Source organism: Clarias gariepinus, chromosome 1 (genome assembly GCF_024256425.1).
Source record: "Clarias gariepinus isolate MV-2021 ecotype Netherlands chromosome 1, CGAR_prim_01v2, whole genome shotgun sequence".
Classification (NCBI taxonomy): Eukaryota; Metazoa; Chordata; class Actinopteri; order Siluriformes; family Clariidae; genus Clarias; species Clarias gariepinus.
The window spans coordinates 4626339-4648302 of NC_071100.1; the positions used below are offsets into that span (position 1 = coordinate 4626339).

General features: G+C 52.8%; 94 non-coding genes across 94 annotated transcripts; 70 read left to right on the top strand and 24 right to left on the bottom strand.

The window, feature by feature from the left end:
- Window positions 1–105: 105 nt before the first annotated feature.
- Window positions 106–177, bottom strand: trnag-ucc (transfer RNA glycine (anticodon UCC)). The gene has a single exon. It is a non-coding gene; the product is annotated as a tRNA-Gly (tRNA).
- Window positions 178–364: 187 nt separating this feature from the next.
- trnav-uac (transfer RNA valine (anticodon UAC)) lies at window positions 365–437 on the top strand. Its single transcript has one exon. It is a non-coding gene; the product is annotated as a tRNA-Val (tRNA).
- A 150-nt stretch (window positions 438–587) lies between these two features.
- On the top strand, window positions 588–660 carry trnav-cac (transfer RNA valine (anticodon CAC)). The gene has a single exon. It is a non-coding gene; the product is annotated as a tRNA-Val (tRNA).
- Window positions 661–903: 243 nt separating this feature from the next.
- trnag-ucc (transfer RNA glycine (anticodon UCC)) lies at window positions 904–975 on the bottom strand. Its single transcript has one exon. It is a non-coding gene; the product is annotated as a tRNA-Gly (tRNA).
- Window positions 976–1162: 187 nt separating this feature from the next.
- On the top strand, window positions 1163–1235 carry trnav-uac (transfer RNA valine (anticodon UAC)). The gene has a single exon. It is a non-coding gene; the product is annotated as a tRNA-Val (tRNA).
- Window positions 1236–1319: 84 nt separating this feature from the next.
- trnav-aac (transfer RNA valine (anticodon AAC)) lies at window positions 1320–1392 on the top strand. The gene has a single exon. It is a non-coding gene; the product is annotated as a tRNA-Val (tRNA).
- Window positions 1393–1527: 135 nt separating this feature from the next.
- On the top strand, window positions 1528–1600 carry trnav-cac (transfer RNA valine (anticodon CAC)). Its single transcript has one exon. It is a non-coding gene; the product is annotated as a tRNA-Val (tRNA).
- A 243-nt stretch (window positions 1601–1843) lies between these two features.
- trnag-ucc (transfer RNA glycine (anticodon UCC)) lies at window positions 1844–1915 on the bottom strand. Its single transcript has one exon. It is a non-coding gene; the product is annotated as a tRNA-Gly (tRNA).
- A 187-nt stretch (window positions 1916–2102) lies between these two features.
- trnav-uac (transfer RNA valine (anticodon UAC)) lies at window positions 2103–2175 on the top strand. Its single transcript has one exon. It is a non-coding gene; the product is annotated as a tRNA-Val (tRNA).
- An 84-nt stretch (window positions 2176–2259) lies between these two features.
- Window positions 2260–2332, top strand: trnav-aac (transfer RNA valine (anticodon AAC)). The gene has a single exon. It is a non-coding gene; the product is annotated as a tRNA-Val (tRNA).
- A 135-nt stretch (window positions 2333–2467) lies between these two features.
- Window positions 2468–2540, top strand: trnav-cac (transfer RNA valine (anticodon CAC)). Its single transcript has one exon. It is a non-coding gene; the product is annotated as a tRNA-Val (tRNA).
- An 88-nt stretch (window positions 2541–2628) lies between these two features.
- Window positions 2629–2700, bottom strand: trnag-ucc (transfer RNA glycine (anticodon UCC)). Its single transcript has one exon. It is a non-coding gene; the product is annotated as a tRNA-Gly (tRNA).
- A 187-nt stretch (window positions 2701–2887) lies between these two features.
- Window positions 2888–2960, top strand: trnav-uac (transfer RNA valine (anticodon UAC)). The gene has a single exon. It is a non-coding gene; the product is annotated as a tRNA-Val (tRNA).
- A 150-nt stretch (window positions 2961–3110) lies between these two features.
- trnav-cac (transfer RNA valine (anticodon CAC)) lies at window positions 3111–3183 on the top strand. Its single transcript has one exon. It is a non-coding gene; the product is annotated as a tRNA-Val (tRNA).
- Window positions 3184–3426: 243 nt separating this feature from the next.
- On the bottom strand, window positions 3427–3498 carry trnag-ucc (transfer RNA glycine (anticodon UCC)). Its single transcript has one exon. It is a non-coding gene; the product is annotated as a tRNA-Gly (tRNA).
- Window positions 3499–3685: 187 nt separating this feature from the next.
- Window positions 3686–3758, top strand: trnav-uac (transfer RNA valine (anticodon UAC)). The gene has a single exon. It is a non-coding gene; the product is annotated as a tRNA-Val (tRNA).
- Window positions 3759–3842: 84 nt separating this feature from the next.
- Window positions 3843–3915, top strand: trnav-aac (transfer RNA valine (anticodon AAC)). The gene has a single exon. It is a non-coding gene; the product is annotated as a tRNA-Val (tRNA).
- Window positions 3916–4050: 135 nt separating this feature from the next.
- Window positions 4051–4123, top strand: trnav-cac (transfer RNA valine (anticodon CAC)). The gene has a single exon. It is a non-coding gene; the product is annotated as a tRNA-Val (tRNA).
- Window positions 4124–4366: 243 nt separating this feature from the next.
- Window positions 4367–4438, bottom strand: trnag-ucc (transfer RNA glycine (anticodon UCC)). Its single transcript has one exon. It is a non-coding gene; the product is annotated as a tRNA-Gly (tRNA).
- A 187-nt stretch (window positions 4439–4625) lies between these two features.
- On the top strand, window positions 4626–4698 carry trnav-uac (transfer RNA valine (anticodon UAC)). Its single transcript has one exon. It is a non-coding gene; the product is annotated as a tRNA-Val (tRNA).
- Window positions 4699–4782: 84 nt separating this feature from the next.
- Window positions 4783–4855, top strand: trnav-aac (transfer RNA valine (anticodon AAC)). Its single transcript has one exon. It is a non-coding gene; the product is annotated as a tRNA-Val (tRNA).
- A 135-nt stretch (window positions 4856–4990) lies between these two features.
- Window positions 4991–5063, top strand: trnav-cac (transfer RNA valine (anticodon CAC)). The gene has a single exon. It is a non-coding gene; the product is annotated as a tRNA-Val (tRNA).
- An 88-nt stretch (window positions 5064–5151) lies between these two features.
- Window positions 5152–5223, bottom strand: trnag-ucc (transfer RNA glycine (anticodon UCC)). Its single transcript has one exon. It is a non-coding gene; the product is annotated as a tRNA-Gly (tRNA).
- Window positions 5224–5410: 187 nt separating this feature from the next.
- On the top strand, window positions 5411–5483 carry trnav-uac (transfer RNA valine (anticodon UAC)). Its single transcript has one exon. It is a non-coding gene; the product is annotated as a tRNA-Val (tRNA).
- A 150-nt stretch (window positions 5484–5633) lies between these two features.
- trnav-cac (transfer RNA valine (anticodon CAC)) lies at window positions 5634–5706 on the top strand. Its single transcript has one exon. It is a non-coding gene; the product is annotated as a tRNA-Val (tRNA).
- A 243-nt stretch (window positions 5707–5949) lies between these two features.
- On the bottom strand, window positions 5950–6021 carry trnag-ucc (transfer RNA glycine (anticodon UCC)). Its single transcript has one exon. It is a non-coding gene; the product is annotated as a tRNA-Gly (tRNA).
- A 187-nt stretch (window positions 6022–6208) lies between these two features.
- On the top strand, window positions 6209–6281 carry trnav-uac (transfer RNA valine (anticodon UAC)). Its single transcript has one exon. It is a non-coding gene; the product is annotated as a tRNA-Val (tRNA).
- Window positions 6282–6365: 84 nt separating this feature from the next.
- Window positions 6366–6438, top strand: trnav-aac (transfer RNA valine (anticodon AAC)). The gene has a single exon. It is a non-coding gene; the product is annotated as a tRNA-Val (tRNA).
- Window positions 6439–6573: 135 nt separating this feature from the next.
- On the top strand, window positions 6574–6646 carry trnav-cac (transfer RNA valine (anticodon CAC)). Its single transcript has one exon. It is a non-coding gene; the product is annotated as a tRNA-Val (tRNA).
- A 243-nt stretch (window positions 6647–6889) lies between these two features.
- trnag-ucc (transfer RNA glycine (anticodon UCC)) lies at window positions 6890–6961 on the bottom strand. Its single transcript has one exon. It is a non-coding gene; the product is annotated as a tRNA-Gly (tRNA).
- A 187-nt stretch (window positions 6962–7148) lies between these two features.
- trnav-uac (transfer RNA valine (anticodon UAC)) lies at window positions 7149–7221 on the top strand. Its single transcript has one exon. It is a non-coding gene; the product is annotated as a tRNA-Val (tRNA).
- Window positions 7222–7305: 84 nt separating this feature from the next.
- Window positions 7306–7378, top strand: trnav-aac (transfer RNA valine (anticodon AAC)). Its single transcript has one exon. It is a non-coding gene; the product is annotated as a tRNA-Val (tRNA).
- A 135-nt stretch (window positions 7379–7513) lies between these two features.
- On the top strand, window positions 7514–7586 carry trnav-cac (transfer RNA valine (anticodon CAC)). The gene has a single exon. It is a non-coding gene; the product is annotated as a tRNA-Val (tRNA).
- A 243-nt stretch (window positions 7587–7829) lies between these two features.
- Window positions 7830–7901, bottom strand: trnag-ucc (transfer RNA glycine (anticodon UCC)). The gene has a single exon. It is a non-coding gene; the product is annotated as a tRNA-Gly (tRNA).
- A 187-nt stretch (window positions 7902–8088) lies between these two features.
- Window positions 8089–8161, top strand: trnav-uac (transfer RNA valine (anticodon UAC)). Its single transcript has one exon. It is a non-coding gene; the product is annotated as a tRNA-Val (tRNA).
- Window positions 8162–8245: 84 nt separating this feature from the next.
- trnav-aac (transfer RNA valine (anticodon AAC)) lies at window positions 8246–8318 on the top strand. Its single transcript has one exon. It is a non-coding gene; the product is annotated as a tRNA-Val (tRNA).
- A 135-nt stretch (window positions 8319–8453) lies between these two features.
- On the top strand, window positions 8454–8526 carry trnav-cac (transfer RNA valine (anticodon CAC)). The gene has a single exon. It is a non-coding gene; the product is annotated as a tRNA-Val (tRNA).
- A 243-nt stretch (window positions 8527–8769) lies between these two features.
- trnag-ucc (transfer RNA glycine (anticodon UCC)) lies at window positions 8770–8841 on the bottom strand. The gene has a single exon. It is a non-coding gene; the product is annotated as a tRNA-Gly (tRNA).
- A 187-nt stretch (window positions 8842–9028) lies between these two features.
- trnav-uac (transfer RNA valine (anticodon UAC)) lies at window positions 9029–9101 on the top strand. Its single transcript has one exon. It is a non-coding gene; the product is annotated as a tRNA-Val (tRNA).
- Window positions 9102–9185: 84 nt separating this feature from the next.
- Window positions 9186–9258, top strand: trnav-aac (transfer RNA valine (anticodon AAC)). The gene has a single exon. It is a non-coding gene; the product is annotated as a tRNA-Val (tRNA).
- Window positions 9259–9393: 135 nt separating this feature from the next.
- On the top strand, window positions 9394–9466 carry trnav-cac (transfer RNA valine (anticodon CAC)). The gene has a single exon. It is a non-coding gene; the product is annotated as a tRNA-Val (tRNA).
- A 243-nt stretch (window positions 9467–9709) lies between these two features.
- Window positions 9710–9781, bottom strand: trnag-ucc (transfer RNA glycine (anticodon UCC)). Its single transcript has one exon. It is a non-coding gene; the product is annotated as a tRNA-Gly (tRNA).
- Window positions 9782–9968: 187 nt separating this feature from the next.
- Window positions 9969–10041, top strand: trnav-uac (transfer RNA valine (anticodon UAC)). The gene has a single exon. It is a non-coding gene; the product is annotated as a tRNA-Val (tRNA).
- Window positions 10042–10125: 84 nt separating this feature from the next.
- trnav-aac (transfer RNA valine (anticodon AAC)) lies at window positions 10126–10198 on the top strand. The gene has a single exon. It is a non-coding gene; the product is annotated as a tRNA-Val (tRNA).
- A 135-nt stretch (window positions 10199–10333) lies between these two features.
- trnav-cac (transfer RNA valine (anticodon CAC)) lies at window positions 10334–10406 on the top strand. Its single transcript has one exon. It is a non-coding gene; the product is annotated as a tRNA-Val (tRNA).
- A 243-nt stretch (window positions 10407–10649) lies between these two features.
- trnag-ucc (transfer RNA glycine (anticodon UCC)) lies at window positions 10650–10721 on the bottom strand. Its single transcript has one exon. It is a non-coding gene; the product is annotated as a tRNA-Gly (tRNA).
- A 188-nt stretch (window positions 10722–10909) lies between these two features.
- On the top strand, window positions 10910–10982 carry trnav-uac (transfer RNA valine (anticodon UAC)). Its single transcript has one exon. It is a non-coding gene; the product is annotated as a tRNA-Val (tRNA).
- An 84-nt stretch (window positions 10983–11066) lies between these two features.
- On the top strand, window positions 11067–11139 carry trnav-aac (transfer RNA valine (anticodon AAC)). The gene has a single exon. It is a non-coding gene; the product is annotated as a tRNA-Val (tRNA).
- Window positions 11140–11274: 135 nt separating this feature from the next.
- On the top strand, window positions 11275–11347 carry trnav-cac (transfer RNA valine (anticodon CAC)). Its single transcript has one exon. It is a non-coding gene; the product is annotated as a tRNA-Val (tRNA).
- A 243-nt stretch (window positions 11348–11590) lies between these two features.
- Window positions 11591–11662, bottom strand: trnag-ucc (transfer RNA glycine (anticodon UCC)). The gene has a single exon. It is a non-coding gene; the product is annotated as a tRNA-Gly (tRNA).
- Window positions 11663–11849: 187 nt separating this feature from the next.
- On the top strand, window positions 11850–11922 carry trnav-uac (transfer RNA valine (anticodon UAC)). The gene has a single exon. It is a non-coding gene; the product is annotated as a tRNA-Val (tRNA).
- Window positions 11923–12006: 84 nt separating this feature from the next.
- trnav-aac (transfer RNA valine (anticodon AAC)) lies at window positions 12007–12079 on the top strand. The gene has a single exon. It is a non-coding gene; the product is annotated as a tRNA-Val (tRNA).
- A 135-nt stretch (window positions 12080–12214) lies between these two features.
- On the top strand, window positions 12215–12287 carry trnav-cac (transfer RNA valine (anticodon CAC)). The gene has a single exon. It is a non-coding gene; the product is annotated as a tRNA-Val (tRNA).
- A 243-nt stretch (window positions 12288–12530) lies between these two features.
- trnag-ucc (transfer RNA glycine (anticodon UCC)) lies at window positions 12531–12602 on the bottom strand. The gene has a single exon. It is a non-coding gene; the product is annotated as a tRNA-Gly (tRNA).
- Window positions 12603–12790: 188 nt separating this feature from the next.
- Window positions 12791–12863, top strand: trnav-uac (transfer RNA valine (anticodon UAC)). Its single transcript has one exon. It is a non-coding gene; the product is annotated as a tRNA-Val (tRNA).
- Window positions 12864–12947: 84 nt separating this feature from the next.
- Window positions 12948–13020, top strand: trnav-aac (transfer RNA valine (anticodon AAC)). The gene has a single exon. It is a non-coding gene; the product is annotated as a tRNA-Val (tRNA).
- A 135-nt stretch (window positions 13021–13155) lies between these two features.
- On the top strand, window positions 13156–13228 carry trnav-cac (transfer RNA valine (anticodon CAC)). The gene has a single exon. It is a non-coding gene; the product is annotated as a tRNA-Val (tRNA).
- Window positions 13229–13471: 243 nt separating this feature from the next.
- On the bottom strand, window positions 13472–13543 carry trnag-ucc (transfer RNA glycine (anticodon UCC)). Its single transcript has one exon. It is a non-coding gene; the product is annotated as a tRNA-Gly (tRNA).
- Window positions 13544–13730: 187 nt separating this feature from the next.
- On the top strand, window positions 13731–13803 carry trnav-uac (transfer RNA valine (anticodon UAC)). The gene has a single exon. It is a non-coding gene; the product is annotated as a tRNA-Val (tRNA).
- An 84-nt stretch (window positions 13804–13887) lies between these two features.
- trnav-aac (transfer RNA valine (anticodon AAC)) lies at window positions 13888–13960 on the top strand. The gene has a single exon. It is a non-coding gene; the product is annotated as a tRNA-Val (tRNA).
- A 135-nt stretch (window positions 13961–14095) lies between these two features.
- Window positions 14096–14168, top strand: trnav-cac (transfer RNA valine (anticodon CAC)). Its single transcript has one exon. It is a non-coding gene; the product is annotated as a tRNA-Val (tRNA).
- Window positions 14169–14411: 243 nt separating this feature from the next.
- trnag-ucc (transfer RNA glycine (anticodon UCC)) lies at window positions 14412–14483 on the bottom strand. The gene has a single exon. It is a non-coding gene; the product is annotated as a tRNA-Gly (tRNA).
- Window positions 14484–14670: 187 nt separating this feature from the next.
- Window positions 14671–14743, top strand: trnav-uac (transfer RNA valine (anticodon UAC)). Its single transcript has one exon. It is a non-coding gene; the product is annotated as a tRNA-Val (tRNA).
- Window positions 14744–14827: 84 nt separating this feature from the next.
- trnav-aac (transfer RNA valine (anticodon AAC)) lies at window positions 14828–14900 on the top strand. Its single transcript has one exon. It is a non-coding gene; the product is annotated as a tRNA-Val (tRNA).
- Window positions 14901–15035: 135 nt separating this feature from the next.
- On the top strand, window positions 15036–15108 carry trnav-cac (transfer RNA valine (anticodon CAC)). Its single transcript has one exon. It is a non-coding gene; the product is annotated as a tRNA-Val (tRNA).
- Window positions 15109–15351: 243 nt separating this feature from the next.
- On the bottom strand, window positions 15352–15423 carry trnag-ucc (transfer RNA glycine (anticodon UCC)). The gene has a single exon. It is a non-coding gene; the product is annotated as a tRNA-Gly (tRNA).
- A 187-nt stretch (window positions 15424–15610) lies between these two features.
- On the top strand, window positions 15611–15683 carry trnav-uac (transfer RNA valine (anticodon UAC)). The gene has a single exon. It is a non-coding gene; the product is annotated as a tRNA-Val (tRNA).
- Window positions 15684–15767: 84 nt separating this feature from the next.
- Window positions 15768–15840, top strand: trnav-aac (transfer RNA valine (anticodon AAC)). The gene has a single exon. It is a non-coding gene; the product is annotated as a tRNA-Val (tRNA).
- Window positions 15841–15975: 135 nt separating this feature from the next.
- trnav-cac (transfer RNA valine (anticodon CAC)) lies at window positions 15976–16048 on the top strand. The gene has a single exon. It is a non-coding gene; the product is annotated as a tRNA-Val (tRNA).
- A 243-nt stretch (window positions 16049–16291) lies between these two features.
- On the bottom strand, window positions 16292–16363 carry trnag-ucc (transfer RNA glycine (anticodon UCC)). The gene has a single exon. It is a non-coding gene; the product is annotated as a tRNA-Gly (tRNA).
- A 187-nt stretch (window positions 16364–16550) lies between these two features.
- trnav-uac (transfer RNA valine (anticodon UAC)) lies at window positions 16551–16623 on the top strand. The gene has a single exon. It is a non-coding gene; the product is annotated as a tRNA-Val (tRNA).
- Window positions 16624–16707: 84 nt separating this feature from the next.
- On the top strand, window positions 16708–16780 carry trnav-aac (transfer RNA valine (anticodon AAC)). Its single transcript has one exon. It is a non-coding gene; the product is annotated as a tRNA-Val (tRNA).
- Window positions 16781–16915: 135 nt separating this feature from the next.
- Window positions 16916–16988, top strand: trnav-cac (transfer RNA valine (anticodon CAC)). Its single transcript has one exon. It is a non-coding gene; the product is annotated as a tRNA-Val (tRNA).
- Window positions 16989–17231: 243 nt separating this feature from the next.
- trnag-ucc (transfer RNA glycine (anticodon UCC)) lies at window positions 17232–17303 on the bottom strand. The gene has a single exon. It is a non-coding gene; the product is annotated as a tRNA-Gly (tRNA).
- A 187-nt stretch (window positions 17304–17490) lies between these two features.
- Window positions 17491–17563, top strand: trnav-uac (transfer RNA valine (anticodon UAC)). The gene has a single exon. It is a non-coding gene; the product is annotated as a tRNA-Val (tRNA).
- Window positions 17564–17647: 84 nt separating this feature from the next.
- On the top strand, window positions 17648–17720 carry trnav-aac (transfer RNA valine (anticodon AAC)). The gene has a single exon. It is a non-coding gene; the product is annotated as a tRNA-Val (tRNA).
- Window positions 17721–17855: 135 nt separating this feature from the next.
- trnav-cac (transfer RNA valine (anticodon CAC)) lies at window positions 17856–17928 on the top strand. Its single transcript has one exon. It is a non-coding gene; the product is annotated as a tRNA-Val (tRNA).
- A 243-nt stretch (window positions 17929–18171) lies between these two features.
- Window positions 18172–18243, bottom strand: trnag-ucc (transfer RNA glycine (anticodon UCC)). Its single transcript has one exon. It is a non-coding gene; the product is annotated as a tRNA-Gly (tRNA).
- A 187-nt stretch (window positions 18244–18430) lies between these two features.
- On the top strand, window positions 18431–18503 carry trnav-uac (transfer RNA valine (anticodon UAC)). The gene has a single exon. It is a non-coding gene; the product is annotated as a tRNA-Val (tRNA).
- An 84-nt stretch (window positions 18504–18587) lies between these two features.
- Window positions 18588–18660, top strand: trnav-aac (transfer RNA valine (anticodon AAC)). Its single transcript has one exon. It is a non-coding gene; the product is annotated as a tRNA-Val (tRNA).
- A 135-nt stretch (window positions 18661–18795) lies between these two features.
- Window positions 18796–18868, top strand: trnav-cac (transfer RNA valine (anticodon CAC)). Its single transcript has one exon. It is a non-coding gene; the product is annotated as a tRNA-Val (tRNA).
- A 243-nt stretch (window positions 18869–19111) lies between these two features.
- trnag-ucc (transfer RNA glycine (anticodon UCC)) lies at window positions 19112–19183 on the bottom strand. Its single transcript has one exon. It is a non-coding gene; the product is annotated as a tRNA-Gly (tRNA).
- A 187-nt stretch (window positions 19184–19370) lies between these two features.
- trnav-uac (transfer RNA valine (anticodon UAC)) lies at window positions 19371–19443 on the top strand. The gene has a single exon. It is a non-coding gene; the product is annotated as a tRNA-Val (tRNA).
- An 84-nt stretch (window positions 19444–19527) lies between these two features.
- On the top strand, window positions 19528–19600 carry trnav-aac (transfer RNA valine (anticodon AAC)). Its single transcript has one exon. It is a non-coding gene; the product is annotated as a tRNA-Val (tRNA).
- Window positions 19601–19735: 135 nt separating this feature from the next.
- On the top strand, window positions 19736–19808 carry trnav-cac (transfer RNA valine (anticodon CAC)). Its single transcript has one exon. It is a non-coding gene; the product is annotated as a tRNA-Val (tRNA).
- Window positions 19809–20051: 243 nt separating this feature from the next.
- trnag-acc (transfer RNA glycine (anticodon ACC)) lies at window positions 20052–20123 on the bottom strand. Its single transcript has one exon. It is a non-coding gene; the product is annotated as a tRNA-Gly (tRNA).
- A 187-nt stretch (window positions 20124–20310) lies between these two features.
- Window positions 20311–20383, top strand: trnav-uac (transfer RNA valine (anticodon UAC)). Its single transcript has one exon. It is a non-coding gene; the product is annotated as a tRNA-Val (tRNA).
- Window positions 20384–20467: 84 nt separating this feature from the next.
- On the top strand, window positions 20468–20540 carry trnav-aac (transfer RNA valine (anticodon AAC)). Its single transcript has one exon. It is a non-coding gene; the product is annotated as a tRNA-Val (tRNA).
- Window positions 20541–20675: 135 nt separating this feature from the next.
- On the top strand, window positions 20676–20748 carry trnav-cac (transfer RNA valine (anticodon CAC)). Its single transcript has one exon. It is a non-coding gene; the product is annotated as a tRNA-Val (tRNA).
- A 243-nt stretch (window positions 20749–20991) lies between these two features.
- On the bottom strand, window positions 20992–21063 carry trnag-ucc (transfer RNA glycine (anticodon UCC)). Its single transcript has one exon. It is a non-coding gene; the product is annotated as a tRNA-Gly (tRNA).
- A 188-nt stretch (window positions 21064–21251) lies between these two features.
- trnav-uac (transfer RNA valine (anticodon UAC)) lies at window positions 21252–21324 on the top strand. The gene has a single exon. It is a non-coding gene; the product is annotated as a tRNA-Val (tRNA).
- Window positions 21325–21408: 84 nt separating this feature from the next.
- Window positions 21409–21481, top strand: trnav-uac (transfer RNA valine (anticodon UAC)). Its single transcript has one exon. It is a non-coding gene; the product is annotated as a tRNA-Val (tRNA).
- Window positions 21482–21565: 84 nt separating this feature from the next.
- On the top strand, window positions 21566–21638 carry trnav-aac (transfer RNA valine (anticodon AAC)). Its single transcript has one exon. It is a non-coding gene; the product is annotated as a tRNA-Val (tRNA).
- A 135-nt stretch (window positions 21639–21773) lies between these two features.
- trnav-cac (transfer RNA valine (anticodon CAC)) lies at window positions 21774–21846 on the top strand. The gene has a single exon. It is a non-coding gene; the product is annotated as a tRNA-Val (tRNA).
- Window positions 21847–21964: the final 118 nt, after the last annotated feature.

A 21964-nucleotide genomic window follows, 5' to 3' on the forward strand; every position in this document is an offset into this window, starting at 1 on the left:
AAGATAAGACATGGAATACTCTGTTGGCTACACTGGTGTCTTTGTGGGCTGACTGTCATGGGACTCTTACATGGCGCGCACCTGAACATTCAACTTAAAAGGGCATGCGTTGGCCGGGAATCGAACCCGGGTCAACTGCTTGGAAGGCAGCTATGCTCACCACTATACCACCAACGCCACGGTTGAGGTAACCGCGCGAATGAGCCCATTTTTAGCCGCGATCTTTATTGTCCCCTCGATGCCAGGCAACTCCGAATCAACGTTTTCTTATTCGACTTCATGTGGATTGAAGGCTCTGGGTGGGAGCGCCGTTTCCCGCACGTGCAGATGACAGGCCGACATCAAAAGAGCCTCACCCGGGGTGGTTTCTGTAGTGTAGTGGTTATCACGTTCGCCTTACACGCGAAAGGTCCCTGGATCGAAGCCGGGTAGGAACAGCGCTCCTTTCTTCGTTCCGGTCAGCGCGTCAAGAAAAACTTTGACGCCGAAAAGACGCCTGAAGTCCGGTGCTGAGCGTTGTGGTTTCTGTAGTGTAGTGGTTATCGCGTTCGCCTAACACGCGAAAGGTCCCTGCCAACCTGCCCGTGGTTTCTGTAGTGTAGCGGTTATCACGTTCGCCTCACACGCGAAAGGTCCCCGGTTCGAAACCGGGCAGAAACATGCTGAGGTTTTTGGCCTTTGCCTCTATGGACCTCATGTTCTCATCACTGCAGACCTTCAGAAACCTTGGAAGACAGTATCCTCTGCAAATATGAGCTCATCTCACATCAATCAACATTCAGACATGGTTGTTAATTAAAGATAAGACATGGAATACTCTGTTGGCTACACTGGTGTCTTTGTGGGCTGACTGTCATGGGACTCTTACATGGCGCGCACCTGAACATTCAACTTAAAAGGGCATGCGTTGGCCGGGAATCGAACCCGGGTCAACTGTTTGGAAGGCAGCTATGCTCACCACTATACCACCAACGCCACGGTTGAGGTAACCGCGCGAATGAGCCCATTTTTAGCCGCGATCTTTATTGTCCCCTCGATGCCAGGCAACTCCGAATCAACGTTTTCTTATTCGACTTCATGTGGATTGAAGGCTCTGGGTGGGAGCGCCGTTTCCCGCACGTGCAGATGACAGGCCGACATCAAAAGAGCCTCGCCCGGGGTGGTTTCTGTAGTGTAGTGGTTATCACGTTCGCCTTACACGCGAAAGGTCCCCGGATCGAAGCCGGGTAGGAACAGCGCTCCTTTCTTCGTTCCGGTCAGCGCGTCAAGAAAAACTTTGACGCCGAAAAGACGCCTGAAGTCCGGTGCTGAGCGTTGTGGTTTCTGTAGTGTAGTGGTTATCACGTTCGCCTAACACGCGAAAGGTCCCTGGTTCGAAACCAGGCAGAAACACTGCTTTTGACCTGTCCTCCAATAGGCATCCAGCCGTCATCGGTCGGAAAGGCTGGTGCCTGCTAGAGTGGTTCTTCTCGCCAGAGTTCCTGTTTCCCACACCCCAGGTGGCAGCGAGCGGCCAACCTGCCCGTGGTTTCTGTAGTGTAGCGGTTATCACGTTCGCCTCACACGCGAAAGGTCCCCGGTTCGAAACCGGGCAGAAACATGCTGAGGTTTTTGGCCTTTGCCTCTATGGACCTCATGTTCTCATCACTGCAGACCTTCAGAAACCTTGGAAGACAGTATCCTCTGCAAATATGAGCTCATCTCACATCAATCAACATTCAGACATGGTTGTTAATTAAAGATAAGACATGGAATACTCTGTTGGCTACACTGGTGTCTTTGTGGGCTGACTGTCATGGGACTCTTACATGGCGCGCACCTGAACATTCAACTTAAAAGGGCATGCGTTGGCCGGGAATCGAACCCAGGTCAACTGCTTGGAAGGCAGCTATGCTCACCACTATACCACCAACGCCACGGTTGAGGTAACCGCGCGAATGAGCCCATTTTTAGCCGCGATCTTTATTGTCCCCTCGATGCCAGGCAACTCCGAATCAACGTTTTCTTATTCGACTTCATGTGGATTGAAGGCTCTGGGTGGGAGCGCCGTTTCCCGCACGTGCAGATGACAGGCCGACATCAAAAGAGCCTCACCCGGGGTGGTTTCTGTAGTGTAGTGGTTATCACGTTCGCCTTACACGCGAAAGGTCCCCGGATCGAAGCCGGGTAGGAACAGCGCTCCTTTCTTCGTTCCGGTCAGCGCGTCAAGAAAAACTTTGACGCCGAAAAGACGCCTGAAGTCCGGTGCTGAGCGTTGTGGTTTCTGTAGTGTAGTGGTTATCACGTTCGCCTAACACGCGAAAGGTCCCTGGTTCGAAACCAGGCAGAAACACTGCTTTTGACCTGTCCTCCAATAGGCATCCAGCCGTCATCGGTCGGAAAGGCTGGTGCCTGCTAGAGTGGTTCTTCTCGCCAGAGTTCCTGTTTCCCACACCCCAGGTGGCAGCGAGCGGCCAACCTGCCCGTGGTTTCTGTAGTGTAGCGGTTATCACGTTCGCCTCACACGCGAAAGGTCCCCGGTTCGAAACCGGGCAGAAACATGCTGAGGTTTTTGGCCTTTGCCTCTATGGACCTCATGTTCTCATCACTGCACATGGCGCGCACCTGAACATTCAACTTAAAAGGGCATGCGTTGGCCGGGAATCGAACCCGGGTCAACTGCTTGGAAGGCAGCTATGCTCACCACTATACCACCAACGCCACGGTTGAGGTAACCGCGCGAATGAGCCCATTTTTAGCCGCGATCTTTATTGTCCCCTCGATGCCAGGCAACTCCAAATCAACGTTTTCTTATTCGACTTCATGTGGATTGAAGGCTCTGGGTGGGAGCGCCGTTTCCCGCACGTGCAGATGACAGGCCGACATCAAAAGAGCCTCACCCGGGGTGGTTTCTGTAGTGTAGTGGTTATCACGTTCGCCTTACACGCGAAAGGTCCCTGGATCGAAGCCGGGTAGGAACAGCGCTCCTTTCTTCGTTCCGGTCAGCGCGTCAAGAAAAACTTTGACGCCGAAAAGACGCCTGAAGTCCGGTGCTGAGCGTTGTGGTTTCTGTAGTGTAGTGGTTATCGCGTTCGCCTAACACGCGAAAGGTCCCTGCCAACCTGCCCGTGGTTTCTGTAGTGTAGCGGTTATCACGTTCGCCTCACACGCGAAAGGTCCCCGGTTCGAAACCGGGCAGAAACATGCTGAGGTTTTTGGCCTTTGCCTCTATGGACCTCATGTTCTCATCACTGCAGACCTTCAGAAACCTTGGAAGACAGTATCCTCTGCAAATATGAGCTCATCTCACATCAATCAACATTCAGACATGGTTGTTAATTAAAGATAAGACATGGAATACTCTGTTGGCTACACTGGTGTCTTTGTGGGCTGACTGTCATGGGACTCTTACATGGCGCGCACCTGAACATTCAACTTAAAAGGGCATGCGTTGGCCGGGAATCGAACCCGGGTCAACTGCTTGGAAGGCAGCTATGCTCACCACTATACCACCAACGCCACGGTTGAGGTAACCGCGCGAATGAGCCCATTTTTAGCCGCGATCTTTATTGTCCCCTCGATGCCAGGCAACTCCGAATCAACGTTTTCTTATTCGACTTCATGTGGATTGAAGGCTCTGGGTGGGAGCGCCGTTTCCCGCACGTGCAGATGACAGGCCGACATCAAAAGAGCCTCGCCCGGGGTGGTTTCTGTAGTGTAGTGGTTATCACGTTCGCCTTACACGCGAAAGGTCCCCGGATCGAAGCCGGGTAGGAACAGCGCTCCTTTCTTCGTTCCGGTCAGCGCGTCAAGAAAAACTTTGACGCCGAAAAGACGCCTGAAGTCCGGTGCTGAGCGTTGTGGTTTCTGTAGTGTAGTGGTTATCACGTTCGCCTAACACGCGAAAGGTCCCTGGTTCGAAACCAGGCAGAAACACTGCTTTTGACCTGTCCTCCAATAGGCATCCAGCCGTCATCGGTCGGAAAGGCTGGTGCCTGCTAGAGTGGTTCTTCTCGCCAGAGTTCCTGTTTCCCACACCCCAGGTGGCAGCGAGCGGCCAACCTGCCCGTGGTTTCTGTAGTGTAGCGGTTATCACGTTCGCCTCACACGCGAAAGGTCCCCGGTTCGAAACCGGGCAGAAACATGCTGAGGTTTTTGGCCTTTGCCTCTATGGACCTCATGTTCTCATCACTGCAGACCTTCAGAAACCTTGGAAGACAGTATCCTCTGCAAATATGAGCTCATCTCACATCAATCAACATTCAGACATGGTTGTTAATTAAAGATAAGACATGGAATACTCTGTTGGCTACACTGGTGTCTTTGTGGGCTGACTGTCATGGGACTCTTACATGGCGCGCACCTGAACATTCAACTTAAAAGGGCATGCGTTGGCCGGGAATCGAACCCAGGTCAACTGCTTGGAAGGCAGCTATGCTCACCACTATACCACCAACGCCACGGTTGAGGTAACCGCGCGAATGAGCCCATTTTTAGCCGCGATCTTTATTGTCCCCTCGATGCCAGGCAACTCCGAATCAACGTTTTCTTATTCGACTTCATGTGGATTGAAGGCTCTGGGTGGGAGCGCCGTTTCCCGCACGTGCAGATGACAGGCCGACATCAAAAGAGCCTCACCCGGGGTGGTTTCTGTAGTGTAGTGGTTATCACGTTCGCCTTACACGCGAAAGGTCCCCGGATCGAAGCCGGGTAGGAACAGCGCTCCTTTCTTCGTTCCGGTCAGCGCGTCAAGAAAAACTTTGACGCCGAAAAGACGCCTGAAGTCCGGTGCTGAGCGTTGTGGTTTCTGTAGTGTAGTGGTTATCACGTTCGCCTAACACGCGAAAGGTCCCTGGTTCGAAACCAGGCAGAAACACTGCTTTTGACCTGTCCTCCAATAGGCATCCAGCCGTCATCGGTCGGAAAGGCTGGTGCCTGCTAGAGTGGTTCTTCTCGCCAGAGTTCCTGTTTCCCACACCCCAGGTGGCAGCGAGCGGCCAACCTGCCCGTGGTTTCTGTAGTGTAGCGGTTATCACGTTCGCCTCACACGCGAAAGGTCCCCGGTTCGAAACCGGGCAGAAACATGCTGAGGTTTTTGGCCTTTGCCTCTATGGACCTCATGTTCTCATCACTGCACATGGCGCGCACCTGAACATTCAACTTAAAAGGGCATGCGTTGGCCGGGAATCGAACCCGGGTCAACTGCTTGGAAGGCAGCTATGCTCACCACTATACCACCAACGCCACGGTTGAGGTAACCGCGCGAATGAGCCCATTTTTAGCCGCGATCTTTATTGTCCCCTCGATGCCAGGCAACTCCGAATCAACGTTTTCTTATTCGACTTCATGTGGATTGAAGGCTCTGGGTGGGAGCGCCGTTTCCCGCACGTGCAGATGACAGGCCGACATCAAAAGAGCCTCACCCGGGGTGGTTTCTGTAGTGTAGTGGTTATCACGTTCGCCTTACACGCGAAAGGTCCCCGGATCGAAGCCGGGTAGGAACAGCGCTCCTTTCTTCGTTCCGGTCAGCGCGTCAAGAAAAACTTTGACGCCGAAAAGACGCCTGAAGTCCGGTGCTGAGCGTTGTGGTTTCTGTAGTGTAGTGGTTATCGCGTTCGCCTAACACGCGAAAGGTCCCTGCCAACCTGCCCGTGGTTTCTGTAGTGTAGCGGTTATCGCGTTCGCCTCACACGCGAAAGGTCCCCGGTTCGAAACCGGGCAGAAACATGCTGAGGTTTTTGGCCTTTGCCTCTATGGACCTCATGTTCTCATCACTGCAGACCTTCAGAAACCTTGGAAGACAGTATCCTCTGCAAATATGAGCTCATCTCACATCAATCAACATTCAGACATGGTTGTTAATTAAAGATAAGACATGGAATACTCTGTTGGCTACACTGGTGTCTTTGTGGGCTGACTGTCATGGGACTCTTACATGGCGCGCACCTGAACATTCAACTTAAAAGGGCATGCGTTGGCCGGGAATCGAACCCGGGTCAACTGCTTGGAAGGCAGCTATGCTCACCACTATACCACCAACGCCACGGTTGAGGTAACCGCGCGAATGAGCCCATTTTTAGCCGCGATCTTTATTGTCCCCTCGATGCCAGGCAACTCCGAATCAACGTTTTCTTATTCGACTTCATGTGGATTGAAGGCTCTGGGTGGGAGCGCCGTTTCCCGCACGTGCAGATGACAGGCCGACATCAAAAGAGCCTCACCCGGGGTGGTTTCTGTAGTGTAGTGGTTATCACGTTCGCCTTACACGCGAAAGGTCCCCGGATCGAAGCCGGGTAGGAACAGCGCTCCTTTCTTCGTTCCGGTCAGCGCGTCAAGAAAAACTTTGACGCCGAAAAGACGCCTGAAGTCCGGTGCTGAGCGTTGTGGTTTCTGTAGTGTAGTGGTTATCACGTTCGCCTAACACGCGAAAGGTCCCTGGTTCGAAACCAGGCAGAAACACTGCTTTTGACCTGTCCTCCAATAGGCATCCAGCCGTCATCGGTCGGAAAGGCTGGTGCCTGCTAGAGTGGTTCTTCTCGCCAGAGTTCCTGTTTCCCACACCCCAGGTGGCAGCGAGCGGCCAACCCGCCCGTGGTTTCTGTAGTGTAGCGGTTATCACGTTCGCCTCACACGCGAAAGGTCCCCGGTTCGAAACCGGGCAGAAACATGCTGAGGTTTTTGGCCTTTGCCTCTATGGACCTCATGTTCTCATCACTGCAGACCTTCAGAAACCTTGGAAGACAGTATCCTCTGCAAATATGAGCTCATCTCACATCAATCAACATTCAGACATGGTTGTTAATTAAAGATAAGACATGGAATACTCTGTTGGCTACACTGGTGTCTTTGTGGGCTGACTGTCATGGGACTCTTACATGGCGCGCACCTGAACATTCAACTTAAAAGGGCATGCGTTGGCCGGGAATCGAACCCGGGTCAACTGCTTGGAAGGCAGCTATGCTCACCACTATACCACCAACGCCACGGTTGAGGTAACCGCGCGAATGAGCCCATTTTTAGCCGCGATCTTTATTGTCCCCTCGATGCCAGGCAACTCCGAATCAACGTTTTCTTATTCGACTTCATGTGGATTGAAGGCTCTGGGTGGGAGCGCCGTTTCCCGCACGTGCAGATGACAGGCCGACATCAAAAGAGCCTCACCCGGGGTGGTTTCTGTAGTGTAGTGGTTATCACGTTCGCCTTACACGCGAAAGGTCCCCGGATCGAAGCCGGGTAGGAACAGCGCTCCTTTCTTCGTTCCGGTCAGCGCGTCAAGAAAAACTTTGACGCCGAAAAGACGCCTGAAGTCCGGTGCTGAGCGTTGTGGTTTCTGTAGTGTAGTGGTTATCACGTTCGCCTAACACGCGAAAGGTCCCTGGTTCGAAACCAGGCAGAAACACTGCTTTTGACCTGTCCTCCAATAGGCATCCAGCCGTCATCGGTCGGAAAGGCTGGTGCCTGCTAGAGTGGTTCTTCTCGCCAGAGTTCCTGTTTCCCACACCCCAGGTGGCAGCGAGCGGCCAACCCGCCCGTGGTTTCTGTAGTGTAGCGGTTATCACGTTCGCCTCACACGCGAAAGGTCCCCGGTTCGAAACCGGGCAGAAACATGCTGAGGTTTTTGGCCTTTGCCTCTATGGACCTCATGTTCTCATCACTGCAGACCTTCAGAAACCTTGGAAGACAGTATCCTCTGCAAATATGAGCTCATCTCACATCAATCAACATTCAGACATGGTTGTTAATTAAAGATAAGACATGGAATACTCTGTTGGCTACACTGGTGTCTTTGTGGGCTGACTGTCATGGGACTCTTACATGGCGCGCACCTGAACATTCAACTTAAAAGGGCATGCGTTGGCCGGGAATCGAACCCGGGTCAACTGCTTGGAAGGCAGCTATGCTCACCACTATACCACCAACGCCACGGTTGAGGTAACCGCGCGAATGAGCCCATTTTTAGCCGCGATCTTTATTGTCCCCTCGATGCCAGGCAACTCCGAATCAACGTTTTCTTATTCGACTTCATGTGGATTGAAGGCTCTGGGTGGGAGCGCCGTTTCCCGCACGTGCAGATGACAGGCCGACATCAAAAGAGCCTCACCCGGGGTGGTTTCTGTAGTGTAGTGGTTATCACGTTCGCCTTACACGCGAAAGGTCCCCGGATCGAAGCCGGGTAGGAACAGCGCTCCTTTCTTCGTTCCGGTCAGCGCGTCAAGAAAAACTTTGACGCCGAAAAGACGCCTGAAGTCCGGTGCTGAGCGTTGTGGTTTCTGTAGTGTAGTGGTTATCACGTTCGCCTAACACGCGAAAGGTCCCTGGTTCGAAACCAGGCAGAAACACTGCTTTTGACCTGTCCTCCAATAGGCATCCAGCCGTCATCGGTCGGAAAGGCTGGTGCCTGCTAGAGTGGTTCTTCTCGCCAGAGTTCCTGTTTCCCACACCCCAGGTGGCAGCGAGCGGCCAACCCGCCCGTGGTTTCTGTAGTGTAGCGGTTATCACGTTCGCCTCACACGCGAAAGGTCCCCGGTTCGAAACCGGGCAGAAACATGCTGAGGTTTTTGGCCTTTGCCTCTATGGACCTCATGTTCTCATCACTGCAGACCTTCAGAAACCTTGGAAGACAGTATCCTCTGCAAATATGAGCTCATCTCACATCAATCAACATTCAGACATGATTGTTAATTAAAGATAAGACATGGAATACTCTGTTGGCTACACTGGTGTCTTTGTGGGCTGACTGTCATGGGACTCTTACATGGCGCGCACCTGAACATTCAACTTAAAAGGGCATGCGTTGGCCGGGAATCGAACCCGGGTCAACTGCTTGGAAGGCAGCTATGCTCACCACTATACCACCAACGCCACGGTTGAGGTAACCGCGCGAATGAGCCCATTTTTAGCCGCGATCTTTATTGTCCCCTCGATGCCAGGCAACTCCGAATCAACGTTTTCTTATTCGACTTCATGTGGATTGAAGGCTCTGGGTGGGAGCGCCGTTTCCCGCACGTGCAGATGACAGGCCGACATCAAAAGAGCTTCACCCGGCGTGGTTTCTGTAGTGTAGTGGTTATCACGTTCGCCTTACACGCGAAAGGTCCCCGGATCGAAGCCGGGTAGGAACAGCGCTCCTTTCTTCGTTCCGGTCAGCGCGTCAAGAAAAACTTTGACGCCGAAAAGACGCCTGAAGTCCGGTGCTGAGCGTTGTGGTTTCTGTAGTGTAGTGGTTATCACGTTCGCCTAACACGCGAAAGGTCCCTGGTTCGAAACCAGGCAGAAACACTGCTTTTGACCTGTCCTCCAATAGGCATCCAGCCGTCATCGGTCGGAAAGGCTGGTGCCTGCTAGAGTGGTTCTTCTCGCCAGAGTTCCTGTTTCCCACACCCCAGGTGGCAGCGAGCGGCCAACCCGCCCGTGGTTTCTGTAGTTTAGCGGTTATCACGTTCGCCTCACACGCGAAAGGTCCCCGGTTCGAAACCGGGCAGAAACATGCTGAGGTTTTTGGCCTTTGCCTCTATGGACCTCATGTTCTCATCACTGCAGACCTTCAGAAACCTTGGAAGACAGTATCCTCTGCAAATATGAGCTCATCTCACATCAATCAACATTCAGACATGGTTGTTAATTAAAGATAAGACATGGAATACTCTGTTGGCTACACTGGTGTCTTTGTGGGCTGACTATCATGGGACTCTTACATGGCGCGCACCTGAACATTCAACTTAAAAGGGCATGCGTTGGCCGGGAATCGAACCCGGGTCAACTGCTTGGAAGGCAGCTATGCTCACCACTATACCACCAACGCCACGGTTGAGGTAACCGCGCGAATGAGCCCATTTTTAGCCGCGATCTTTATTGTCCCCTCGATGCCAGGCAACTCCGAATCAACGTTTTCTTATTCGACTTCATGTGGATTGAAGGCTCTGGGTGGGAGCGCCGTTTCCCGCACGTGCAGATGACAGGCCGACATCAAAAGAGCCTCACCCGGGGTGGTTTCTGTAGTGTAGTGGTTATCACGTTCGCCTTACACGCGAAAGGTCCCCGGATTGAAGCCGGGTAGGAACAGCGCTCCTTTCTTCGTTCCGGTCAGCGCGTCAAGAAAAACTTTGACGCCGAAAAGACGCCTGAAGTCCGGTGCTGAGCGTTGTGGTTTCTGTAGTGTAGTGGTTATCACGTTCGCCTAACACGCGAAAGGTCCCTGGTTCGAAACCAGGCAGAAACACTGCTTTTGACCTGTCCTCCAATAGGCATCCAGCCGTCATCGGTCGGAAAGGCTGGTGCCTGCTAGAGTGGTTCTTCTCGCCAGAGTTCCTGTTTCCCACACCCCAGGTGGCAGCGAGCGGCCAACCCGCCCGTGGTTTCTGTAGTGTAGCGGTTATCACGTTCGCCTCACACGCGAAAGGTCCCCGGTTCGAAACCGGGCAGAAACATGCTGAGGTTTTTGGCCTTTGCCTCTATGGACCTCATGTTCTCATCACTGCAGACCTTCAGAAACCTTGGAAGACAGTATCCTCTGCAAATATGAGCTCATCTCACATCAATCAACATTCAGACATGGTTGTTAATTAAAGATAAGACATGGAATACTCTGTTGGCTACACTGGTGTCTTTGTGGGCTGACTGTCATGGGACTCTTACATGGCGCGCACCTGAACATTCAACTTAAAAGGGCATGCGTTGGCCGGGAATCGAACCCGGGTCAACTGCTTGGAAGGCAGCTATGCTCACCACTATACCACCAACGCCACGGTTGAGGTAACCGCGCGAATGAGCCCATTTTTAGCCGCGATCTTTATTGTCCCCTCGATGCCAGGCAACTCCGAATCAACGTTTTCTTATTCGACTTCATGTGGATTGAAGGCTCTGGGTGGGAGCGCCGTTTCCCGCACGTGCAGATGACAGGCCGACATCAAAAGAGCCTCACCCGGGGGTGGTTTCTGTAGTGTAGTGGTTATCACGTTCGCCTTACACGCGAAAGGTCCCCGGATCGAAGCCGGGTAGGAACAGCGCTCCTTTCTTCGTTCCGGTCAGCGCGTCAAGAAAAACTTTGACGCCGAAAAGACGCCTGAAGTCCGGTGCTGAGCGTTGTGGTTTCTGTAGTGTAGTGGTTATCACGTTCGCCTAACACGCGAAAGGTCCCTGGTTCGAAACCAGGCAGAAACACTGCTTTTGACCTGTCCTCCAATAGGCATCCAGCCGTCATCGGTCGGAAAGGCTGGTGCCTGCTAGAGTGGTTCTTCTCGCCAGAGTTCCTGTTTCCCACACCCCAGGTGGCAGCGAGCGGCCAACCTGCCCGTGGTTTCTGTAGTGTAGCGGTTATCACGTTCGCCTCACACGCGAAAGGTCCCCGGTTCGAAACCGGGCAGAAACATGCTGAGGTTTTTGGCCTTTGCCTCTATGGACCTCATGTTCTCATCACTGCAGACCTTCAGAAACCTTGGAAGACAGTATCCTCTGCAAATATGAGCTCATCTCACATCAATCAACATTCAGACATGGTTGTTAATTAAAGATAAGACATGGAATACTCTGTTGGCTACACTGGTGTCTTTGTGGGCTGACTGTCATGGGACTCTTACATGGCGCGCACCTGAACATTCAACTTAAAAGGGCATGCGTTGGCCGGGAATCGAACCCGGGTCAACTGCTTGGAAGGCAGCTATGCTCACCACTATACCACCAACGCCACGGTTGAGGTAACCGCGCGAATGAGCCCATTTTTAGCCGCGATCTTTATTGTCCCCTCGATGCCAGGCAACTCCGAATCAACGTTTTCTTATTCGACTTCATGTGGATTGAAGGCTCTGGGTGGGAGCGCCGTTTCCCGCACGTGCAGATGACAGGCCGACATCAAAAGAGCCTCACCCGGGGTGGTTTCTGTAGTGTAGTGGTTATCACGTTCGCCTTACACGCGAAAGGTCCCCGGATCGAAGCCGGGTAGGAACAGCGCTTCTTTCTTCGTTCCGGTCAGCGCGTCAAGAAAAACTTTGACGCCGAAAAGACGCCTGAAGTCCGGTGCTGAGCGTTGTGGTTTCTGTAGTGTAGTGGTTATCACGTTCGCCTAACACGCGAAAGGTCCCTGGTTCGAAACCAGGCAGAAACACTGCTTTTGACCTGTCCTCCAATAGGCATCCAGCCGTCATCGGTCGGAAAGGCTGGTGCCTGCTAGAGTGGTTCTTCTCGCCAGAGTTCCTGTTTCCCACACCCCAGGTGGCAGCGAGCGGCCAACCCGCCCGTGGTTTCTGTAGTGTAGCGGTTATCACGTTCGCCTCACACGCGAAAGGTCCCCGGTTCGAAACCGGGCAGAAACATGCTGAGGTTTTTGGCCTTTGCCTCTATGGACCTCATGTTCTCATCACTGCAGACCTTCAGAAACCTTGGAAGACAGTATCCTCTGCAAATATGAGCTCATCTCACATCAATCAACATTCAGACATGGTTGTTAATTAAAGATAAGACATGGAATACTCTGTTGGCTACACTGGTGTCTTTGTGGGCTGACTGTCATGGGACTCTTACATGGCGCGCACCTGAACATTCAACTTAAAAGGGCATGCGTTGGCCGGGAATCGAACCCGGGTCAACTGCTTGGAAGGCAGCTATGCTCACCACTATACCACCAACGCCACGGTTGAGGTAACCGCGCGAATGAGCCCATTTTTAGCCGCGATCTTTATTGTCCCCTCGATGCCAGGCAACTCCGAATCAACGTTTTCTTATTCGACTTCATGTGGATTGAAGGCTCTGGGTGGGAGCGCCGTTTCCCGCACGTGCAGATGACAGGCCGACATCAAAAGAGCCTCACCCGGGGGTGGTTTCTGTAGTGTAGTGGTTATCACGTTCGCCTTACACGCGAAAGGTCCCCGGATCGAAGCCGGGTAGGAACAGCGCTCCTTTCTTCGTTCCGGTCAGCGCGTCAAGAAAAACTTTGACGCCAAAAAGACGCCTGAAGTCCGGTGCTGAGCGTTGTGGTTTCTGTAGTGTAGTGGTTATCACGTTCGCCTAACACGCGAAAGGTCCCTGGTTCGAAACCAGGCAGAAACACTGCTTTTGACCTGTCCTCCAATAGGCATCCAGCCGTCATCGGTCGGAAAGGCTGGTGCCTGCTAGAGTGGTTCTTCTCGCCAGAGTTCCTGTTTCCCACACCCCAGGTGGCAGCGAGCGGCCAACCTGCCCGTGGTTTCTGTAGTGTAGCGGTTATCACGTTCGCCTCACACGCGAAAGGTCCCCGGTTCGAAACCGGGCAGAAACATGCTGAGGTTTTTGGCCTTTGCCTCTATGGACCTCATGTTCTCATCACTGCAGACCTTCAGAAACCTTGGAAGACAGTATCCTCTGCAAATATGAGCTCATCTCACATCAATCAACATTCAGACATGGTTGTTAATTAAAGATAAGACATGGAATACTCTGTTGGCTACACTGGTGTCTTTGTGGGCTGACTGTCATGGGACTCTTACATGGCGCGCACCTGAACATTCAACTTAAAAGGGCATGCGTTGGCCGGGAATCGAACCCGGGTCAACTGCTTGGAAGGCAGCTATGCTCACCACTATACCACCAACGCCACGGTTGAGGTAACCGCGCGAATGAGCCCATTTTTAGCCGCGATCTTTATTGTCCCCTCGATGCCAGGCAACTCCGAATCAACGTTTTCTTATTCGACTTCATGTGGATTGAAGGCTCTGGGTGGGAGCGCCGTTTCCCGCACGTGCAGATGACAGGCCGACATCAAAAGAGCCTCACCCGGGGTGGTTTCTGTAGTGTAGTGGTTATCACGTTCGCCTTACACGCGAAAGGTCCCCGGATCGAAGCCGGGTAGGAACAGCGCTCCTTTCTTCGTTCCGGTCAGCGCGTCAAGAAAAACTTTGACGCCGAAAAGACGCCTGAAGTCCGGTGCTGAGCGTTGTGGTTTCTGTAGTGTAGTGGTTATCACGTTCGCCTAACACGCGAAAGGTCCCTGGTTCGAAACCAGGCAGAAACACTGCTTTTGACCTGTCCTCCAATAGGCATCCAGCCGTCATCGGTCGGAAAGGCCGGTGCCTGCTAGAGTGGTTCTTCTCGCCAGAGTTCCTGTTTCCCACACCCCAGGTGGCAGCGAGCGGCCAACCTGCCCGTGGTTTCTGTAGTGTAGCGGTTATCACGTTCGCCTCACACGCGAAAGGTCCCCGGTTCGAAACCGGGCAGAAACATGCTGAGGTTTTTGGCCTTTGCCTCTATGGACCTCATGTTCTCATCACTGCAGACCTTCAGAAACCTTGGAAGACAGTATCCTCTGCAAATATGAGCTCATCTCACATCAATCAACATTCAGACATGGTTGTTAATTAAAGATAAGACATGGAATACTCTGTTGGCTACACTGGTGTCTTTGTGGGCTGACTGTCATGGGACTCTTACATGGCGCGCACCTGAACATTCAACTTAAAAGGGCATGCGTTGGCCGGGAATCGAACCCGGGTCAACTGCTTGGAAGGCAGCTATGCTCACCACTATACCACCAACGCCACGGTTGAGGTAACCGCGCGAATGAGCCCATTTTTAGCCGCGATCTTTATTGTCCCCTCGATGCCAGGCAACTCCGAATCAACGTTTTCTTATTCGACTTCATGTGGATTGAAGGCTCTGGGTGGGAGCGCCGTTTCCCGCACGTGCAGATGACAGGCCGACATCAAAAGAGCCTCACCCGGGGTGGTTTCTGTAGTGTAGTGGTTATCACGTTCGCCTTACACGCGAAAGGTCCCCGGATCGAAGCCGGGTAGGAACAGCGCTCCTTTCTTCGTTCCGGTCAGCGCGTCAAGAAAAACTTTGACGCCGAAAAGACGCCTGAAGTCCGGTGCTGAGCGTTGTGGTTTCTGTAGTGTAGTGGTTATCACGTTCGCCTAACACGCGAAAGGTCCCTGGTTCGAAACCAGGCAGAAACACTGCTTTTGACCTGTCCTCCAATAGGCATCCAGCCGTCATCGGTCGGAAAGGCTGGTGCCTGCTAGAGTGGTTCTTCTCGCCAGAGTTCCTGTTTCCCACACCTTAGGTGGCAGCGAGCGGCCAACCTGCCCGTGGTTTCTGTAGTGTAGCGGTTATCACGTTCGCCTCACACGCGAAAGGTCCCCGGTTCGAAACCGGGCAGAAACATGCTGAGGTTTTTGGCCTTTGCCTCTATGGACCTCATGTTCTCATCACTGCAGACCTTCAGAAACCTTGGAAGACAGTATCCTCTGCAAATATGAGCTCATCTCACATCAATCAACATTCAGACATGGTTGTTAATTAAAGATAAGACATGGAATACTCTGTTGGCTACACTGGTGTCTTTGTGGGCTGACTGTCATGGGACTCTTACATGGCGCGCACCTGAACATTCAACTTAAAAGGGCATGCGTTGGCCGGGAATCGAACCCGGGTCAACTGCTTGGAAGGCAGCTATGCTCACCACTATACCACCAACGCCACGGTTGAGGTAACCGCGCGAATGAGCCCATTTTTAGCCGCGATCTTTATTGTCCCCTCGATGCCAGGCAACTCCGAATCAACGTTTTCTTATTCGACTTCATGTGGATTGAAGGCTCTGGGTGGGAGCGCCGTTTCCCGCACGTGCAGATGACAGGCCGACATCAAAAGAGCCTCACCCGGGGTGGTTTCTGTAGTGTAGTGGTTATCACGTTCGCCTTACACGCGAAAGGTCCCCGGATCGAAGCCGGGTAGGAACAGCGCTCCTTTCTTCGTTCCGGTCAGCGCGTCAAGAAAAACTTTGACGCCGAAAAGACGCCTGAAGTCCGGTGCTGAGCGTTGTGGTTTCTGTAGTGTAGTGGTTATCACGTTCGCCTAACACGCGAAAGGTCCCTGGTTCGAAACCAGGCAGAAACACTGCTTTTGACCTGTCCTCCAATAGGCATCCAGCCGTCATCGGTCGGAAAGGCTGGTGCCTGCTAGAGTGGTTCTTCTCGCCAGAGTTCCTGTTTCCCACACCTTAGGTGGCAGCGAGCGGCCAACCCGCCCGTGGTTTCTGTAGTGTAGCGGTTATCACGTTCGCCTCACACGCGAAAGGTCCCCGGTTCGAAACCGGGCAGAAACATGCTGAGGTTTTTGGCCTTTGCCTCTATGGACCTCATGTTCTCATCACTGCAGACCTTCAGAAACCTTGGAAGACAGTATCCTCTGCAAATATGAGCTCATCTCACATCAATCAACATTCAGACATGGTTGTTAATTAAAGATAAGACATGGAATACTCTGTTGGCTACACTGGTGTCTTTGTGGGCTGACTGTCATGGGACTCTTACATGGCGCGCACCTGAACATTCAACTTAAAAGGGCATGCGTTGGCCGGGAATCGAACCCGGGTCAACTGCTTGGAAGGCAGCTATGCTCACCACTATACCACCAACGCCACGGTTGAGGTAACCGCGCGAATGAGCCCATTTTTAGCCGCGATCTTTATTGTCCCCTCGATGCCAGGCAACTCCGAATCAACGTTTTCTTATTCGACTTCATGTGGATTGAAGGCTCTGGGTGGGAGCGCCGTTTCCCGCACGTGCAGATGACAGGCCGACATCAAAAGAGCCTCACCCGGGGTGGTTTCTGTAGTGTAGTGGTTATCACGTTCGCCTTACACGCGAAAGGTCCCCGGATCGAAGCCGGGTAGGAACAGCGCTCCTTTCTTCGTTCCGGTCAGCGCGTCAAGAAAAACTTTGACGCCGAAAAGACGCCTGAAGTCCGGTGCTGAGCGTTGTGGTTTCTGTAGTGTAGTGGTTATCACGTTCGCCTAACACGCGAAAGGTCCCTGGTTCGAAACCAGGCAGAAACACTGCTTTTGACCTGTCCTTCAATAGGCATCCAGCCGTCATCGGTCGGAAAGGCTGGTGCCTGCTAGAGTGGTTCTTCTCGCCAGAGATCCTGTTTCCCACACCCCAGGTGGCAGCGAGCGGCCAACCCGCCCGTGGTTTCTGTAGTGTAGCGGTTATCACGTTCGCCTCACACGCGAAAGGTCCCCGGTTCGAAACCGGGCAGAAACATGCTGAGGTTTTTGGCCTTTGCCTCTATGGACCTCATGTTCTCATCACTGCAGACCTTCAGAAACCTTGGAAGACAGTATCCTCTGCAAATATGAGCTCATCTCACATCAATCAACATTCAGACATGGTTGTTAATTAAAGATAAGACATGGAATACTCTGTTGGCTACACTGGTGTCTTTGTGGGCTGACTGTCATGGGACTCTTACATGGCGCGCACCTGAACATTCAACTTAAAAGGGCATGCGTTGGCCGGGAATCGAACCCGGGTCAACTGCTTGGAAGGCAGCTATGCTCACCACTATACCACCAACGCCACGGTTGAGGTAACCGCGCGAATGAGCCCATTTTTAGCCGCGATCTTTATTGTCCCCTCGATGCCAGGCAACTCCGAATCAACGTTTTCTTATTCGACTTCATGTGGATTGAAGGCTCTGGGTGGGAGCGCCGTTTCCCGCACGTGCAGATGACAGGCCGACATCAAAAGAGCCTCACCCGGGGTGGTTTCTGTAGTGTAGTGGTTATCACGTTCGCCTTACACGCGAAAGGTCCCCGGATCGAAGCCGGGTAGGAACAGCGCTCCTTTCTTCGTTCCGGTCAGCGCGTCAAGAAAAACTTTGACGCCGAAAAGACGCCTGAAGTCCGGTGCTGAGCGTTGTGGTTTCTGTAGTGTAGTGGTTATCACGTTCGCCTAACACGCGAAAGGTCCCTGCTTCGAAACCAGGCAGAAACACTGCTTTTGACCTGTCCTCCAATAGGCATCCAGCCGTCATCGGTCGGAAAGGCTGGTGCCTGCTAGAGTGGTTCTTCTCGCCAGAGATCCTGTTTCCCACACCCCAGGTGGCAGCGAGCGGCCAACCCGCCCGTGGTTTCTGTAGTGTAGCGGTTATCACGTTCGCCTCACACGCGAAAGGTCCCCGGTTCGAAACCGGGCAGAAACATGCTGAGGTTTTTGGCCTTTGCCTCTATGGACCTCATGTTCTCATCACTGCAGACCTTCAGAAACCTTGGAAGACAGTATCCTCTGCAAATATGAGCTCATCTCACATCAATCAACATTCAGACATGGTTGTTAATTAAAGATAAGACATGGAATACTCTGTTGGCTACACTGGTGTCTTTGTGGGCTGACTGTCATGGGACTCTTACATGGCGCGCACCTGAACATTCAACTTAAAAGGGCATGCGTTGGCCGGGAATCGAACCCGGGTCAACTGCTTGGAAGGCAGCTATGCTCACCACTATACCACCAACGCCACGGTTGAGGTAACCGCGCGAATGAGCCCATTTTTAGCCGCGATCTTTATTGTCCCCTCGATGCCAGGCAACTCCGAATCAACGTTTTCTTATTCGACTTCATGTGGATTGAAGGCTCTGGGTGGGAGCGCCGTTTCCCGCACGTGCAGATGACAGGCCGACATCAAAAGAGCCTCACCCGGGGTGGTTTCTGTAGTGTAGTGGTTATCACGTTCGCCTTACACGCGAAAGGTCCCCGGATCGAAGCCGGGTAGGAACAGCGCTCCTTTCTTCGTTCCGGTCAGCGCGTCAAGAAAAACTTTGACGCCGAAAAGACGCCTGAAGTCCGGTGCTGAGCGTTGTGGTTTCTGTAGTGTAGTGGTTATCACGTTCGCCTAACACGCGAAAGGTCCCTGGTTCGAAACCAGGCAGAAACACTGCTTTTGACCTGTCCTCCAATAGGCATCCAGCCGTCATCGGTCGGAAAGGCTGGTGCCTGCTAGAGTGGTTCTTCTCGCCAGAGATCCTGTTTCCCACACCCCAGGTGGCAGCGAGCGGCCAACCCGCCCGTGGTTTCTGTAGTGTAGCGGTTATCACGTTTGCCTCACACGCGAAAGGTCCCCGGTTCGAAACCGGGCAGAAACATGCTGAGGTTTTTGGCCTTTGCCTCTATGGACCTCATGTTCTCATCACTGCAGACCTTCAGAAACCTTGGAAGACAGTATCCTCTGCAAATATGAGCTCATCTCACATCAATCAACATTCAGACATGGTTGTTAATTAAAGATAAGACATGGAATACTCTGTTGGCTACACTGGTGTCTTTGTGGGCTGACTGTCATGGGACTCTTACATGGCGCGCACCTGAACATTCAACTTAAAAGGGCATGCGTTGGCCGGGAATCGAACCCGGGTCAACTGCTTGGAAGGCAGCTATGCTCACCACTATACCACCAACGCCACGGTTGAGGTAACCGCGCGAATGAGCCCATTTTTAGCCGCGATCTTTATTGTCCCCTCGATGCCAGGCAACTCCGAATCAACGTTTTCTTATTCGACTTCATGTGGATTGAAGGCTCTGGGTGGGAGCGCCGTTTCCCGCACGTGCAGATGACAGGCCGACATCAAAAGAGCCTCACCCGGGGTGGTTTCTGTAGTGTAGTGGTTATCACGTTCGCCTTACACGCGAAAGGTCCCCGGATCGAAGCCGGCTAGGAACAGCGCTCCTTTCTTCGTTCCGGTCAGCGCGTCAAGAAAAACTTTGACGCCGAAAAGACGCCTGAAGTCCGGTGCTGAGCGTTGTGGTTTCTGTAGTGTAGTGGTTATCACGTTCGCCTAACACGCGAAAGGTCCCTGGTTCGAAACCAGGCAGAAACACTGCTTTTGACCTGTCCTCCAATAGGCATCCAGCCGTCATCGGTCGGAAAGGCTGGTGCCTGCTAGAGTGGTTCTTCTCGCCAGAGTTCCTGTTTCCCACACCTTAGGTGGCAGCGAGCGGCCAACCTGCCCGTGGTTTCTGTAGTGTAGCGGTTATCACGTTCGCCTCACACGCGAAAGGTCCCCGGTTCGAAACCGGGCAGAAACATGCTGAGGTTTTTGGCCTTTGCCTCTATGGACCTCATGTTCTCATCACTGCAGACCTTCAGAAACCTTGGAAGACAGTATCCTCTGCAAATATGAGCTCATCTCACATCAATCAACATTCAGACATGGTTGTTAATTAAAGATAAGACATGGAATACTCTGTTGGCTACACTGGTGTCTTTGTGGGCTGACTGTCATGGGACTCTTACATGGCGCGCACCTGAACATTCAACTTAAAAGGGCATGCGTTGGCCGGGAATCGAACCCGGGTCAACTGCTTGGTAGGCAGCTATGCTCACCACTATACCACCAACGCCACGGTTGAGGTAACCGCGCGAATGAGCCCATTTTTAGCCGCGATCTTTATTGTCCCCTCGATGCCAGGCAACTCCGAATCAACGTTTTCTTATTCGACTTCATGTGGATTGAAGGCTCTGGGTGGGAGCGCCGTTTCCCGCACGTGCAGATGACAGGCCGACATCAAAAGAGCCTCACCCGGGGTGGTTTCTGTAGTGTAGTGGTTATCACGTTCGCCTTACACGCGAAAGGTCCCCGGATCGAAGCCGGGTAGGAACAGCGCTCCTTTCTTCGTTCCGGTCAGCGCGTCAAGAAAAACTTTGACGCCGAAAAGACGCCTGAAGTCCGGTGCTGAGCGTTGTGGTTTCTGTAGTGTAGTGGTTATCACGTTCGCCTAACACGCGAAAGGTCCCTGGTTCGAAACCAGGCAGAAACACTGCTTTTGACCTGTCCTCCAATAGGCATCCAGCCGTCATCGGTCGGAAAGGCTGGTGCCTGCTAGAGTGGTTCTTCTCGCCAGAGTTCCTGTTTCCCACACCTTAGGTGGCAGCGAGCGGCCAACCTGCCCGTGGTTTCTGTAGTGTAGCGGTTATCACGTTCGCCTCACACGCGAAAGGTCCCCGGTTCGAAACCGGGCAGAAACATGCTGAGGTTTTTGGCCTTTGCCTCTATGGACCTCATGTTCTCATCACTGCAGACCTTCAGAAACCTTGGAAGACAGTATCCTCTGCAAATATGAGCTCATCTCACATCAATCAACATTCAGACATGGTTGTTAATTAAAGATAAGACATGGAATACTCTGTTGGCTACACTGGTGTCTTTGTGGGCTGACTGTCATGGGACTCTTACATGGCGCGCACCTGAACATTCAACTTAAAAGGGCATGCGTTGGCCGGGAATCGAACCCGGGTCAACTGCTTGGAAGGCAGCTATGCTCACCACTATACCACCAACGCCACGGTTGAGGTAACCGCGCGAATGAGCCCATTTTTAGCCGCGATCTTTATTGTCCCCTCGATGCCAGGCAACTCCGAATCAACGTTTTCTTATTCGACTTCATGTGGATTGAAGGCTCTGGGTGGGAGCGCCGTTTCCCGCACGTGCAGATGACAGGCCGACATCAAAAGAGCCTCACCCGGGGGTGGTTTCTGTAGTGTAGTGGTTATCACGTTCGCCTTACACGCGAAAGGTCCCCGGATCGAAGCCGGGTAGGAACAGCGCTCCTTTCTTCGTTCCGGTCAGCGCGTCAAGAAAAACTTTGACGCCGAAAAGACGCCTGAAGTCCGGTGCTGAGCGTTGTGGTTTCTGTAGTGTAGTGGTTATCACGTTCGCCTTACACGCGAAAGGTCCCCGGATCGAAGCCGGGTAGGAACAGCGCTCCTTTCTTCGTTCCGGTCAGCGCGTCAAGAAAAACTTTGACGCCGAAAAGACGCCTGAAGTCCGGTGCTGAGCGTTGTGGTTTCTGTAGTGTAGTGGTTATCACGTTCGCCTAACACGCGAAAGGTCCCTGGTTCGAAACCAGGCAGAAACACTGCTTTTGACCTGTCCTCCAATAGGCATCCAGCCGTCATCGGTCGGAAAGGCTGGTGCCTGCTAGAGTGGTTCTTCTCGCCAGAGTTCCTGTTTCCCACACCTTAGGTGGCAGCGAGCGGCCAACCTGCCCGTGGTTTCTGTAGTGTAGCGGTTATCACGTTCGCCTCACACGCGAAAGGTCCCCGGTTCGAAACCGGGCAGAAACATGCTGAGGTTTTTGGCCTTTGCCTCTATGGACCTCATGTTCTCATCACTGCAGACCTTCAGAAACCTTGGAAGACAGTATCCTCTGCAAATATGAGCTCATCTCACATCAATCAACAT